Source organism: Pleurodeles waltl, chromosome 4_2, assembly GCF_031143425.1.
Source record: "Pleurodeles waltl isolate 20211129_DDA chromosome 4_2, aPleWal1.hap1.20221129, whole genome shotgun sequence".
Classification (NCBI taxonomy): Eukaryota; Metazoa; Chordata; class Amphibia; order Caudata; family Salamandridae; genus Pleurodeles; species Pleurodeles waltl.
Genome location: NC_090443.1, coordinates 183,489,865 through 183,504,773, shown reverse-complemented (window position 1 = coordinate 183,504,773; position 14,909 = coordinate 183,489,865).

Here is a 14,909-nt window from a genome sequence, read left to right as displayed (position 1 = left end):
CACAATAATACAAAAGAGTCACAGACAACACAAGACAACTACTGCCATGCAAGGTGATTTCAATGGGGCAAGCTACATCAACATGATCCCATTCATTTTCTTTTTCAGCTGATCAGGGGTATGGGATCCAGCCATGGATAATGACACATTTGGCAACCCAAGCACTGAAGCAGAGCGTGCCTACAATGACGCACATAGGAGGACACGCAGCATAGTCGAGAGGACCTTCGGCATTCTCAAGTCGAGATTGAGGTGCGTCGACATCACTGGTGGTAGCCTCCTATATTCCCCTGAAATGGTCTGTAAGATCATTCTAACATGTGCCATCCTGCACAACATTTGCATAAGAAGGAACATTCCCCTCTTGGAACCAGAGCCACACATGCCTGAAGAGGAGGAAGAGGAGGATGGTGGCCTGCAACATGAGGGGGAACAACAAAACACGGCTGCTGGATTGCGTAGGCGCCAACATATCGTGAACAATTTAATTTAAAAATAATCACCATCACCACTGTATTAACTAATGTAAATAAACACCAATAATAATCACCATAGCATGGTCTGGCTAATCATTTTTGCTCACCTTTATCTCTAACTATCAGAATAAGAGTGTAGCCTCATGGAGCATTGCTGATATACCGATCAGGACACAGAAAATCCCAGAGCAATTGTGATGCGTGTCATACAACGGTCACATACACAAACATGGTAAATGACATATATCCTGTACGTTTCACCTTTGAAGGGCAATAGCAGAGGACCACACCTATTTCACACATACATGTTGGAAACATGGTTCATCGCAGCATATGGCACACAACTAAGACACCATCACTCAATAAGGGGAAAACAAGCCTCAAACATGAGGCAGTTGATGTGCAGACCCTTGACAGCAGCAAGTCCAACTGCATCTAATCTTTGCAATGACTATCTGTGACTAGAGTTCCAAATAAGCAGAACATAGACAGCACAAATGACAAGCATTGCGCACATGACATTCCATGTACATGTCAGCCCATTTCCTAACTCCTGACACACCCATGCTCCTGGTCACAACCCACCTGTCTGAAGAGGTCCCTGGAATGGTAATATGTGTACCCCGATATTCCCTCCTCTACACACACAGACAAACAATAGTAAACCAGTGTGCTACACCCTTTCCTATTGTATACCATTGTCATAGTACATCTGACTGCATGGACGTCAGGTCAATTAATACACTGGCTTGTATTTACTAAGCCCTGTTAGCACCTATAGATTGCTTCCCATGTGAAAGGTACTGTTGGCCATTTGAATGCAAATCTCACATACAGGACGTGTGAGAAACAGATGCAGCACACACCTATGATCACCTCCATGCACACCACCCATCTGAGCATGCACTGCCCCTGCTGATGCCTGGAACAGCATAGAATTTGCCATTTTGTCAAATACACCGTTATGCATTGCTAGTAATTAAGCCGTGTAACACAGCCCTTGGGTTCATGTGGCACCTTCAAAAACACAGGACATACACAGTTTTACATGTCAACTGTCTTGTTCTTCCTCCGACCAGTCTTAGTCAGACCACTGATTATGTAACTTGTGAAATTGCTGGATCCTGATTGACCCTGCATCCTGTCAGCCTGACTGGCACCTGTCTGTGCGTTACCCTAAAGATTCCTTGTGGCTTCATATGTACCACACTTGCTTTACCAAACCTCTCATTCGTCAGAGGGTATTTTGTCACGTGGTTCATCAATGCATACCCAAATACATTTTATAGCATCATCTGCCTTTTAATTGTACCATATTTGTTAAATTGTCTTTGAATACCAAAATCATGGCCCATCCCTTGTCTGGGTCTCATGTATGCATGAACGACAAAGTGTGACGGTGTCCCAGAGCTGTATGCAGGGATTGGGTACAGTGCCTCCAGCAGAACCAGCTACCTCTGATAATGTCCATGAAAAGTCCACACATGTTAGGACCCTGACAGTTCACATGCTGAATCACATTGCTCACAACATATTGATGGGGCGTGCGTGGTGAAAAGCTGTGAGAATAATCATCACAGAGGCTATGATGTTCCCAGATGCAGTGGGAATTTTAGAGGCCAACCTGTATACAAATGTTGTAATGACACCTGCCGGAACATGACACCTGAGACATTATCTCACTCAGCAGACCAAGGTTGCCCTGTTGACACTCTCATTACACGTCTTCAGTGACAGGGTGGGACCATCCCCATGTAGGTTCTCATGTCCTCATTGACCTTACTCACATTGATCTCTGAAGGATACTCAGTAGATACAGGAATAGCTGCCACTGACTCATGATGAGACCTGGATGTAACTGTGACAACATACACCCCTAAAAATATACAGGATCGACATTGGACCACACACATGAACACCTCTGTGCAATTGATCACTGGAAAAATGTGGACACGTGCTGCCTCGTCTGCTGGTCCACCACAGCCAATGGAGAGTTGTGGCTCAGTTATATGACCTCAACTGTGGCGTCATATTACATTTGTGGTTCACCTTTGGCTGTCTGGGGCAATTACATGGTACCCACTTCGTCTATGCATGTGCCTGACTCACTGTGGGATTCACCAACAAGTGCCTAGGAAGCAGTTACCAAAAATCTAAGACATGGGATGGCCAAATTGTGGAACATTGACATGAACAAGCGTCTGCTATCTATCTGGTGCATGCTTTGTCATTTGTGATGTCTACGTTACCCAAAATCTTGGAAGTGCACACAACGGATGTTGCTACATGTATGACTAACACATGTCCTCTCTCATTTCCACAATGACTTGCATCTAAAGTCTGGACACATTGACTTCACATTCATACAAGCATATTTGCAATAATGCATCTTGTGATGCACACTCACTGGGTCGACTAATACATTAGTAGCCACTGCACACACATTGAGCCATAGGCATTGAGGTATTGTACTCATGTGCGTCACCTTGCTATCCTCTCCTGATGCCAAACATACCCAAATTGTGCAATACATATATGTAGGCCACACATATGGCCATCTAGTGCGTCAGCCAAGCGTCAAAATCCTGTTAATGAAGTAGCGGGTCATGGTCCGCTGCAGTATGATGTCTCACATGTGAACATACACCATCAACACCAAAGTGGGTGCAATCAGCCTATCTCAGTTGTGTCCCAAATGTAACATAACTTTAAAATGGAAAAAATCCCCCAAACCAGTTCATGCCCTGAAATTTCGACGTTTTTATCGTTATGCGTCATATTTTTTCACGCATACAGATTGTGCGTCATATTTTTCGATGCACAGGAGTGAAAATTAGGCCACATCCAAATAATTATAAAGACTATTTATTTCTTCTTTATCCCCTATTCCCCTTTTCGGTGCTGAGATGTTGGGTATGCCACGTCTTGGCAGGATGGGTGAGGAGGAGCTTGGGGGGTTTATATGACTGGTGTGCCATTTCGTCCCACTCATGATCGATGCAGGGGGCAGGGTGATACAGGGGTATCACACTGAGGCGCAATGAATCAGGTGGGGAAAGGTGCTGCATCACTTGCAGCGCGTGTATGGGAGCCAGAGGAATGACCACCAGCTGAAGCGCCGCTGGGCTGACCTCATCACCAGGCAGCAAGATCTGCTGGACCACCTGGGAATAGTGATTGATGGCACTGTTAGTGAGTACAAATCATGTAAATCTGCACAATTAAAAGCTCTGTAGTGACATCAAATGATTTGTACAGTATCTGCCGGCTAAGTTGCTGACTGTGAAGAATGCTGCGGAAACATACAGGGTCATTGATGGACTATGTGAAGGACCACAATTGCTAGCTGTCAGGAAGCACGTGCTCTGCAAACTTACAGAATACTTTTGCTTAATGTAATTTGGTGCCGCCTTTGTGTCAGACAGCAACACAAAATAGGAGCCAATCATGTCTATATAGGTCACATTTGCCAGTGAAGTATAGATTTACTAAAATATTGGCAGCCTTTGTTGATGCAATAGCAAGACTGAATTTAGAAACACTACATGATGCACAAAATGAGTGCTGGATTTACGTCAGTTGATGATAGCAATGTGGCCCAGACATATGTCTCGTGTGTCTGGTGAGTGTGTAAGGAAAGCGTTTTTGGAAGTTCTATGAATGTTAGGGATTATTGTGGTCCTTCATCTTTTTGGATACATGTCAGATCTGGATTTGAAAACATCGGGAAAAGGTGTAAGGTGCCCTCAGCTAACATCTTACACTGGTATTTGGAGTTTGTTGTGCCACATTTTAATTAGGGATGGCAGTCCAAAGGTATGCACATGGGTTCATATCTCTATGTTTGGTGCAAATCACCATTGCTGGGACATATCAAATGAAGAAACTGTAACAACATGAGGGCTTACAAAAGTCCCTGCCCCTCTGTACATTGTACCTATGTGTCATAAATGTGTCACGGCCACATAGGCTGTTTGACTGGTAATGCAGTCCTCAAGTAACCAGGCTTTGGACGTCTCTCTTGGATGCATATGATGAGACGATTACACACTAGTATTATTTCTGCTCACTAATGAAGGAGCTTGTTTGCCACCACATGATAGTTAGGGCCACTGCATGGGTGCAGATATGCGTGTAATTGTCACAGGATACCCATGCTATGTACATGTTAGCCGTGATATATCAGATGCAGTATCATCATGTGTGAATGGCTTTCATTACTTATGTCATCTTACACATTGTTTTTGTCTTTGGAATTGTTGGTCAGTGCATAGATTTTGTGCACCTTTCTTCCTTCCATGCCTTACAGGTGGACCGTCACCCTACACTGTGGGAGAGGTGGCTACATTTGAGGACCCCGACCACTCCAGTAAGTGTTGATATGTCTGTTGTGTGTTGTGTTTGCTGGTGATGTGTGATGGACTCCTGTGTGTTGAACACATAGAAAGGTGTGATGCGCTGGCCAATCATTTGTCTTGTTCCATGAGTGGGATTTCAGTTTCTCACCATTTTTGAGTTGGCCAATGCTTATCTAGGGACCGTAGGTCATTCCTATAGGCCCCGCAATGAGAATTGGGGTGAGTCATGTGGATAACACTTGTATCAACAAGAGTCGCACTGGAACTCATCTCAGATGTAGTCTTCCTGTCAGACCCACATTCTCCCAGATTGGGACTGCAAATCGCTTTCCAACAGACTTCTGCTTCCCTATTCACCAAAGTACTTATTAAAATGTAGGTAGAACTTCCTAGCATCATGTAGTTCTACATGTAGTGCTACAAGTATGTGGCACTTGAGTGCAATGGCCTAGGTGTGCATGCAAATCATGATCATGGGTGTTCTTGCAACTCTGTGTCTGTTGTAAGTCATACCTTACTGGAAGTATATGATGTGGACAAAGGTCTGCATTTTCTGACATGTGTGGCGCTAAGATTGGTCAAGGGTTTGCTGTCTCCTATTTGTTGATAGACCTTACCTGTGGTGTGTGTGCAGAGCCAAACACATGTCCAGCTTTCTATAGACTCCTGGGTGTCCATGTTGTTTGGAACTGTTCGTTGTTTCTCCACCCCTCCACCCTCAAACACAGGCATGGGTTTGTGAATAGGGTACCTAGGACTGATGCTACCAGTATGTTACACAGACATGTGAATAAGTGAATGTTTGGTCGGAACCTAGTATACACACTCAGGTATGGCACATCACTACTATACTAGCATGTCCAATTACAACTTGCAGATCATGTGGCTTTAGATTTCCATCCCGTACACTGACATCTGTAGCCCTGGAATTGGCGGTGGATGTGCAGCATGATTGTTAGCTGACAACTGGCAGAACTCAGATTGCAAATTAATGCCAGTTGTCACCCATCTTGTAGGGTTTGGATGTGCTATGTGTGATAGGACCTTTGTAGGCTGCCCTGCCATGTACTTCCTCAGGGACATTCAATGATCTCTATGATGATATGAGCTGTTACAAGTACAGTAGATGTACTATCTGATTTACTTCTTGTGCCATTTCACAAAATGCAGTTCCTAATGTAAGTTGTTTGCCTTTGTCTTCACAGCTGCGAACATGACACCCATCCAGGTCTGTGAGTTCCAGAGGCGGGCTATGATGTACCAGCATATCCTGCTGGTAGAGTCGGGGCTCAGACGGATGGCCCGAAGATACCAGAATGAACGGGCCTCCGGAGCAAGGAGGGCTTTCCCACAGGTTTGCCCTACTTTGCCCACCACAGCCACCACCAGCACAACCACCACTTCCACCCAGGTGGCACCACCCACAGCTGGGACTGTTGTCCCAACGTCTGCAGTTGCTCCAGGCCCCAGCAGTGGAACACCTTCAGGGCAGCCCACAGGAATTGACTCTACATGCCCACACACATCCTCTGCCGGTACCCAGACTGCCCCAGCTGCTTCAGTTAACCCTGCAGCTTTTCAGGCAATGGAAAGAAAAATGGACCGTGTGCTATGGTAAATCAGTCACCTCCACGGGATGTTCGACATATGAACAGGCGTGTGCGGTCCATAAAGCGGACCCTCCGGAGGGCCTACCTCTAGACTTTTGATATGGACATGATTCCCTCCCCTCCCTCCTCTTTCCTTGTTCTTATACTTAGTGGGCTTAGGGGGCTTAGTGTTAGGTTAGTATCAGGTGTTAGTTTAGTTAGTGGGTGGGGGGTCCTGATTCTTTCTATTTTTACTTTTTAAGTGTGTGGGTTGGGCTATGTTGGGGTTCTTGTGTGTTTACAAAAAAAAAAAAAAAAGAAATATCAAAAAATACAAAAAAATATATATTTGTTTAGGATAGTATAGTATGTGTTTAGGTTAGTATCTGTTGTCCTCTATGTGTCCCGTCTCATAAGGGGGGTGGGGGGGTTGATGTTTAGAACGTTTCGTTACATGTGATAAGTACGTTTAGATTAGGTTAGTTAGGGACAGTTGTGGGTAATGAGTAGTTAAGGTAGAATAGGGTAGGTAAGACTTTTCCCAGAGTTTCCTCTTCTGTGGTTACCGTTTAATAAATATATAGTGAACCCCTTACATTATGTGTTAAATGCTTGTTGATCAGGGCCTTGGCATTAGTGTACATGAATTTTGTTCTATTACATTTGTGGCCTATGCTACGAACAAATCTCAACTGAGCTGTAAGATTGGCAGCTACCCCAGAGCTACCTTGCAAAGATTCCACCATGCATTGCAAACACCAATCACAGTTAATATGGATCCCAAAGTGTATTTGTCAATAAGTATGTTTTCAAAGTCACAAACAGTGCTTCCAGATTTGGTATTGGGGGAACTGTTTTAGGTGTGACTGCAGTGTGATGTTCAAGGACACCCTTATAAGGTGAGTTGTTGTAAGCACTCTCGTAGTATCGTCTTCATGACTCACAGGCATCATTTGTGACACTGTTCAGCATGATTACTTATTTGGATGTAAACTCAGACACCTTCATTCATGCAGTTTTTGGAGTGTTTGCTTAGATTTGTGTGCACTGTTATATGTGTCAGTATTGCATGGTGACAACATTTTGCTGCCACCATTTGATGACTTAGATATCACTTGAGGAAGCATTATTCTGTCCAACACAGCATGATGGTGTATGGCTTTTCACTTCATCAGATATTACCCTCAGGAAGGGCAGAGTATGATGCAATTCTGGCCAGTGTGCAAATTTATCTGACTACATAATTTCAGGACAGTTGTATTGTCAAGCTATGCAATTTGACAGGAGTCACATTTCAGTTTTCTACTGCACAGTTGATGTGTCACATTACACAGAGACAAAGTTGTTGTGTAATTGCTATTTATTGAAAAGTGCTGTAGTGCTATATGTACATTGTCCATGATTGTGAGTCCATTATAGTGACATCTTCCATTGTGATCCTCCACAAGTGTAAAGGAAAATGCTTTTGACATGCTGGGGTGATGTGTCAGACAGTGCAGAGGGACAGGATTTACCAATGAGTAAGTGAGAGACAATCACTGGGCAGGATGACAAGATTGACAGTGGTTTGCAGAACAGTCATTGAGTACAGTTGTTGTAAGACTGGCATGTTACAAAGCGCTGGACCTTGGTAATAGTTGGCCATGTGGCAGGGACTAGTGCTTCCGGGTACTTTTCCGTGTGAAGGTGATCTGTTCCATGTCTTCTTCTTCTGATGTGTGTGTGGTCTCCTCTGTCCTTGGTGGTGGTGGTTGTGAAGGAGCAACACACACCTCAGTGTTAGAAGACGTGGAGTCAGATATCCTGGACACTGCTACCTGTGAAGGTCTTAAGGGCAGTACTGCTGCAAGGAGGATCTGCTGATTCTTAAGAATAGCAGCCACATCACGATGGTAGGCAGCCAGGTCGGCCCTGAGGGGGTTATGATTGCATTCATGCATGCAGTAGAAGGTTTGGGGTGCAAGGTGTTGTGGCAACTCCCTTACTGCAGTGGTGAATTCCTTGACAGTTTCTTGTAGTCCTTGCAGGATGGATGTTAGGGCTAGCATAGCTGCTGCCTGATCTGCAGATGACATCATGCACGAACGCACCCCCTCTAGGCTGGCTGTCATAGTTTGCATCCCCACCCGCACCTCCTTGGCCACCTCCCGCTGTACTCCAACTACAGTTCTCTCAAAGCTGGTGCCTGTGTCGTCTGAGACCTCAACTGTTTTGGAGCTGGCAGGTCTTACAATTGGGGTGGTGGGTGGATCCTCTGCGATGGCTGCTTGTTCTGTGCTCCTCCTTGTGACTGAAGGTGGGGTCTGAAGGGTTCCAAGGACATCTTGGAAGGTCTGCTGGGGAATGTTTGTCAGCTCGTCATCCATGTCATCAGGGTATTCAGGGACAGGCATATCCACAGGAGATCCATCGTCCTCTGAAATGAAATGGGGTACAATTAGTGTGTGTGTGTTGTGGCATTTGTGATGTGACATGCCTGCCTTGTGATGATTTCACATTGTGATCTTCTTTCCTGTTCATTGCTCCAGTCTTTCAGATGGGCATTCTCCTAGGCCTATGTCCCACCTGCATGTCACATGTATAGTATTAAGTTATTGGACTTGTCAGCATCATCTCCTCTAGTGTTGTTTTAGGCCAAATAGTGAATTGCCACCTTCTTGTCCTACTCAACCCTCCGTCTACATCCATTCTCATGGTGAGACCTTTCACTGGCTGTGGGTGCTCTGATGGCACTAGCAGCACACTTAACAATCTGGACCTGCCCCAGTCTCTGATCTTTCACATCCACTTATATGTACTTGACATGTAGCGTATCCTATGCATAGCATTCTTATGGCACGATATGGATGTCAGCATTGGTAATGTGTACAGCTGATGTTAGGGAATGTGTGGTACATTGGATTGCCCTGATAGTCGTACTATTTCCTCCTCTGACTGTGCAGGTGTATTTCAGTGACCAGTTACATGTGTCTTCCCCCTCAATGCTGTTGTCTGAGTAGTATGACATTTGGGATGTTGCATTGTGACCCAGGCATAGGATGGACCCTGACATATGCAGCATGGGTGTGACCTTAGTGCTGTGTAGATCCTAATGTGGATGACATTGGCTGATGTTTGCGACAACTATGGGCATACACATTTGACAGGACTGGAGCCTTTGTTTTGTTTCAGGGGATTATTTAAGTTGTCATCCTCAACCCTCTAATTTAGGTGTGTATGATCCATGGGGATGTTACTGCCATTGGCTACTTGAGCTGCACACAGAGCGGAGGTGGTAGTGGCAACTGTTGTCACTGTTACATTCCAGTTGTCGGTATCACTAGAGGTTGTTAATTGGGCCTTATTTATTGTAGGGAGTATAGTGGCTGACCTATGCCAGGATGTCAGTTTGACGTTGTGCCCTTCCCTCCTGACGTGGGTTTACCTTTGCTCCATCGTTGGCATGGCAGTATGCCCACATGGGACTGTTGTTGGTGTAGTGTTATGGTGTGCCCCAGCTTCTCTCTGTGCAGGCCATGCCCCCATGCCATACCCCTTTACCCATGCCACTCCATGTATATGATGACTTCCATGCATTTTGTGGTCCGTATCCCCCCCTGCTTACAGTTGACATTAGTGCATAATAATTCCCCATGCGACTTACCGTGCATGTGTGTTGTCTCCTGGTAGTCTGCGCTGTCCTGTCCTTGAATCCCTGTGACGATCTCCTCAGGGATGATGGCTGCGACCATCTCCTGCATGTGGTCCAGGGCCTCCTGGTGTGCTGGACTCTCACCTCCAGTCTGCAGTACTGCCTTCCTATTCCTGGCCATCTTTCCCTTGGTCCTGCGCTTGCAGTCATGCCAGCGTTTCTTGCACTCGATGACTGTTCTGCGTACTTCTGCCACACTGTTAATCTTGTCAACAATTTGTTGCCACATTGCCTCTCTTCTACTGATTGGCAACTTTCAGGTGACAAACAGTTGGTGCTGGTGTTCCGTCACCTTTTTAATCAGAATTTCCTGCTCCTCAGCACTGAAGCTACACTTTCTTTTCTTCTTAAAAGTGTCCTGGTTCTTGTGTGGGTCCTCCTGACTGGTTCCTGGTTTATTGTCATCTTCCTGGGGTCTGTACAGGCATCTGGGATCCATTTTGGCTCTCCTCTACTGAAATGCCTGTGTTCGCGGGCAATTTTGACGCTATTGTGTCAAGAAACACCGCATATCAAGTGTGCGGTGTCATAAATCGACCCACAGTAATTTCTGCTGCTTTAATGTAGTTTTGCTTTACGACTTGACACTGCGGTGTGCATAAAAAAAAATGACTTACACCTGTGGTTTGCGCCGCCGTGCATCAAAGTATAAATTTGACGCCCGCACGGCGCACCAAAACGGCATTAGCCGGCAGTAATATTTTTGACGCAAAACTGCGCCGGCGCAGTTTTGCATCAAGAAGTATAAATATGGCCCTATATCTCATTTTGATTTAGTACATACAGAGCCAGCTTCCTCCAATACTCTTTAATTCTGTTTAACAGAAGTATATTTTACTCACAGTTAAATGTATGTATGTGTATATGTGTGTGTATATATGTGTGCATATGTGTGTATATATAAGTATGTATATAATGTATGTGTGTCTGTATATACATATATATATATGTGTATATTATTCTTTGCTTAACATGTTCATAGGTCATTGAATAGTTCCTATATTGGTTGTTAGATTAGATACTTATGAATCTCTGTTTTCATTTTATCGATCACAATGAGCAAATATTATCCTAACTACCTATCTGAAGCATTTCTCTATTGAAATATTGAGGAAAGATCAAAACATGCTAGAAAAGTACACAATTTAATTAACTTCAAATATTGCAAGCCTTGAAAGTCTATGTTTATATAATGCAACTTTAAATCTCAAAATATTATATCCATTATTATATTCCTTACACATATATTCCCTTACTATGTATTTACATAAATATGTATTTATTACTTTAGCGCTAGTGTACAAGATTTTAAAAAAATGACTCCTTTGAAAGGTCTACTCTGTCTCCACATCACCCAATTACATCACCTTCTTCCATCCCCACTCTCTGACTTATCCCAAACCCATTCTACTGCTATAATCTCTAAAATAACCATACGTAAGCTCTTCCCTCCTCTACCACTCTTGGCTCACCTCAAACCTCAGTTTACTACTATGGTCTCCCAAACCACCTGTTATGGTTAGAACTAGGTCACTTGGGTGGAATGCAGTGACAATCACCTTAAGGTCACAGCATTCCAGGCAATGTGAAAGTTCAGAGGATTTTGAATACAAGTCAGTTGTAATCAGTTTGCTGCCTGAGAGTGGATGATGTATTCTTAACACTGGCGACGAAAGAGAAAGAAGATAAATCATTGCCAACCTTAAAGAAGAAGGAACCCACGTAACCCCAATATTAAGTTACAAGCATTTTCTCACCTACAATTGTGACTCAATGACGAAGTATTGGTGTCAAACGAGGGGAGAGTGATGCCTATGTTATATGTTTGGATGAGCCAAAGTGTGGAGGAAACCAGATGACCAGTGTACCATAATACGGCTGAATTAGGGGCAGTGGTACCTATTTGCGATTGGGGGAGAAAAGTTTTTGGCAATTAGCAAACAAGCCATATTATTACATAATTTAGGAATAGAAGGGAGAAATGTGTATGAAAGTTTGGATAAAATTATTATTGGTCATGGGGAAGATGAACCAGACAATGTTTATGCCATGTCTGAATGATGTTAGAGAACCATTTTGGCGCACAGATCACTCTCGAGAGGCACAAATGTTTCACAAGAGTGCAGGGGAAACAAAAGAAGATTGCCATGTGTGTTGCAGCCTTAAAAACATTACCTCATACATGCAAATGTAAACAACTGACAGATTCTCTTGAGACCAGATTGTCAGATGCACAAACAATGTAAAAGTACAAGAGAAATTACTAGCAAAAAATCCCAGCTTGAAACACTTGAAGGTATGGAGAACACTAGTATGTGGGTGCGTGAGATGCGTTATGAAAAAGAAAAAGGCAACATCGGTGTGGAAGAGTCAATGAGAGAAGTGAGAGGAGTTGGTAAGTATACAGAGAAAGAAGTAGACAAACACGAGAGAATGAAAAGCAAGGATGGAGATAAGATGTTTGAGAAGAAGAAATTTACTCCGGATACTTCAATATCAACAAAAAGTGGAGGTGTGAGGTGTTTTAGATGTGGGAGTGAAGGACATCTTTCCAATAGTCTTGGATGCTTTGCATGGTTGGCAGTCTGCAACAAATGTGGTAAGAAAGGGCACTATGCCAGAGTGTGTAGACTAAATAAACAATTGGCAGGGAGTTGCATAAATAGTGAAGACAAGTTTATTTTCAGTATAAGGGATGATGGATGTGTGGATGCAGATCCAATAGAGATGCCACAATGTGAAATTGTGGTCAGAAGAAAAAAGTGGCTGTACTTGTTAATTTGGGATCACCATATACGATGATTGGTGACAAGAATTGGGACTCGATATTTGAAAAAGGAGAAACTGAATTACAGGCGCCAGATATAAACCCTGTGGGGTATGAAGACATGAAAATACACTTTTTGGGTTATTTGGTTATGAGAATCCAATTTGCATATCGTGAAACTGTTGCAAAGGTGCATGTAGTGGAAAGGGGTGATAACCTTTTAGGTTGGAGACATCAAAGGGACATGGGGATAACACTAAATCCAAATTCCAAACAGAAGGTGTTGATAATGGCAAATGAGGAATTCTCAGATGAGATAGCTTCAAGATTTCCTAAAGTATTTGGGGATCAATTAGGACTACTAAAGAATTTGGAACATAGAATTATTCTCAAGAATCAAGCAATACCATGTGTGTCTAAGGTAAAGAGAGTTCCTCGTATGATGGTGGTGCCACTTGAACAAGAGTTAAAAAATTGAAAAAAAGAGGAGTAATTGAGGAAACTGAGTGTTCAGAGTGGTTGCCCCCCACAGCCCTGGCACCAAAGGATGGGGATAAAGAGATTTGAATGTGTGTTGACTTGAGAGGATTAAATAAACATATCTGGGTTGATCGACAACTATTACCGAATATTTCCAAAACTTTGGCATTAATCAAAGATTCTAATTTATTTAGTGTGATGGACTTGTCCTCTGCTTGCCACCAGGTTATGTTCCATCCTGACTCTAGACCATTGACATAATTTGTAACACCTTTGGGAGCATTTAGATTTATCTGGATGCCTTTTGGGCTTGCCTCTGCGGCAGCTTGTCTCCAGAGGGTATTGAAGTAAGTATTAGAAGGGTTAGACAAAGTTTTATTTTTCTAGGACGACATTTTAGTCTATGGACAAGATCAACAAGAACAAGATGAGATAGTGTGGAGAGTGTTGAGGCAATTACAGAATGCAGGCATGGTGATAAAGAAAAGTGCAAATTCAGAGTATCCACTGTAACTTACTTGAGACACACCATCTCAAGTGAGGGATTGAGTCCAAAAATTGATTTGGCAAATAGTATTGTGGAGGCTCCTAAGCTAGAAAACATGAGCCAGAAATCAAAACCTAAGTGCGATCATTTCTTGGACTGCAGAGTTTTATTTGAAATGTATCCAAAACTTTGCTGTTGTTTCCCAACCATTGAGGATGCTGCTGAAGAAAATAGCCCAGTTCAATTCGACTGACGAATGTGACCAGTCCCTCAACAGTGTTAGATGTAGCATAAACAATTTATTGACCAATTCCAGTCCTAAGGGGTTGGGTGCAATTTTGGTCCAAATGGTGAATGGTGAAATTAAGGTGGTAACGTTTGCTTCTCGCTCGTTAAAAGGTGCTGAAGAGTGATATTCAGTTATTGAACGAGAGGCATTAGCTGTATATTGGGCAATTCTCCTCTTTCTACTTTTTCTATGGGGAGTACCTATTGTGGTTAAATCAGATCATCAACCACTTGCTAGTATGTTCTTGTGTGAAGAAATAGAGTATGTAGCCCCTAGGATCAGGAGGTGGACGAATGGATTGTCCAGTTTTAATTTCACAGTTGAGTATGCACCTGGATCACAAATTAGAATGCCAGATTGCTTTTCTAGCCTGCCGATCAACCAGGGTGAAGATGCATGTGAAGAAGTAGCAGCATATTGGGTATATGAACTAGGGTTGGAGAAAAGTGAATGGGAAAATGCCATTTCAAGTGATTTAGAATTGACAACATTAAAGGAACTCATTGTAAATAGATGGCCAAACAAGAAAGATGTACCAATTGCCGTGGAGGGATTTCTTTATGTTAAAGATGAACTTAGCATTAGTGATGCAAAAGTGTTAAGGGGGAAACGTGTGGTACCTCCCAAAGTTTTGGGAGAAAATGTAATGAACCTGGCTCATGAAGGACATTTAGGGAGAAATATGACTAAGGCTTGATTATGGAATGGTACTGGTGGCCAAGAATGGATCAAGAGGCAGAAATTGTGGTAAACAATTGTTGGCATTGTGCGA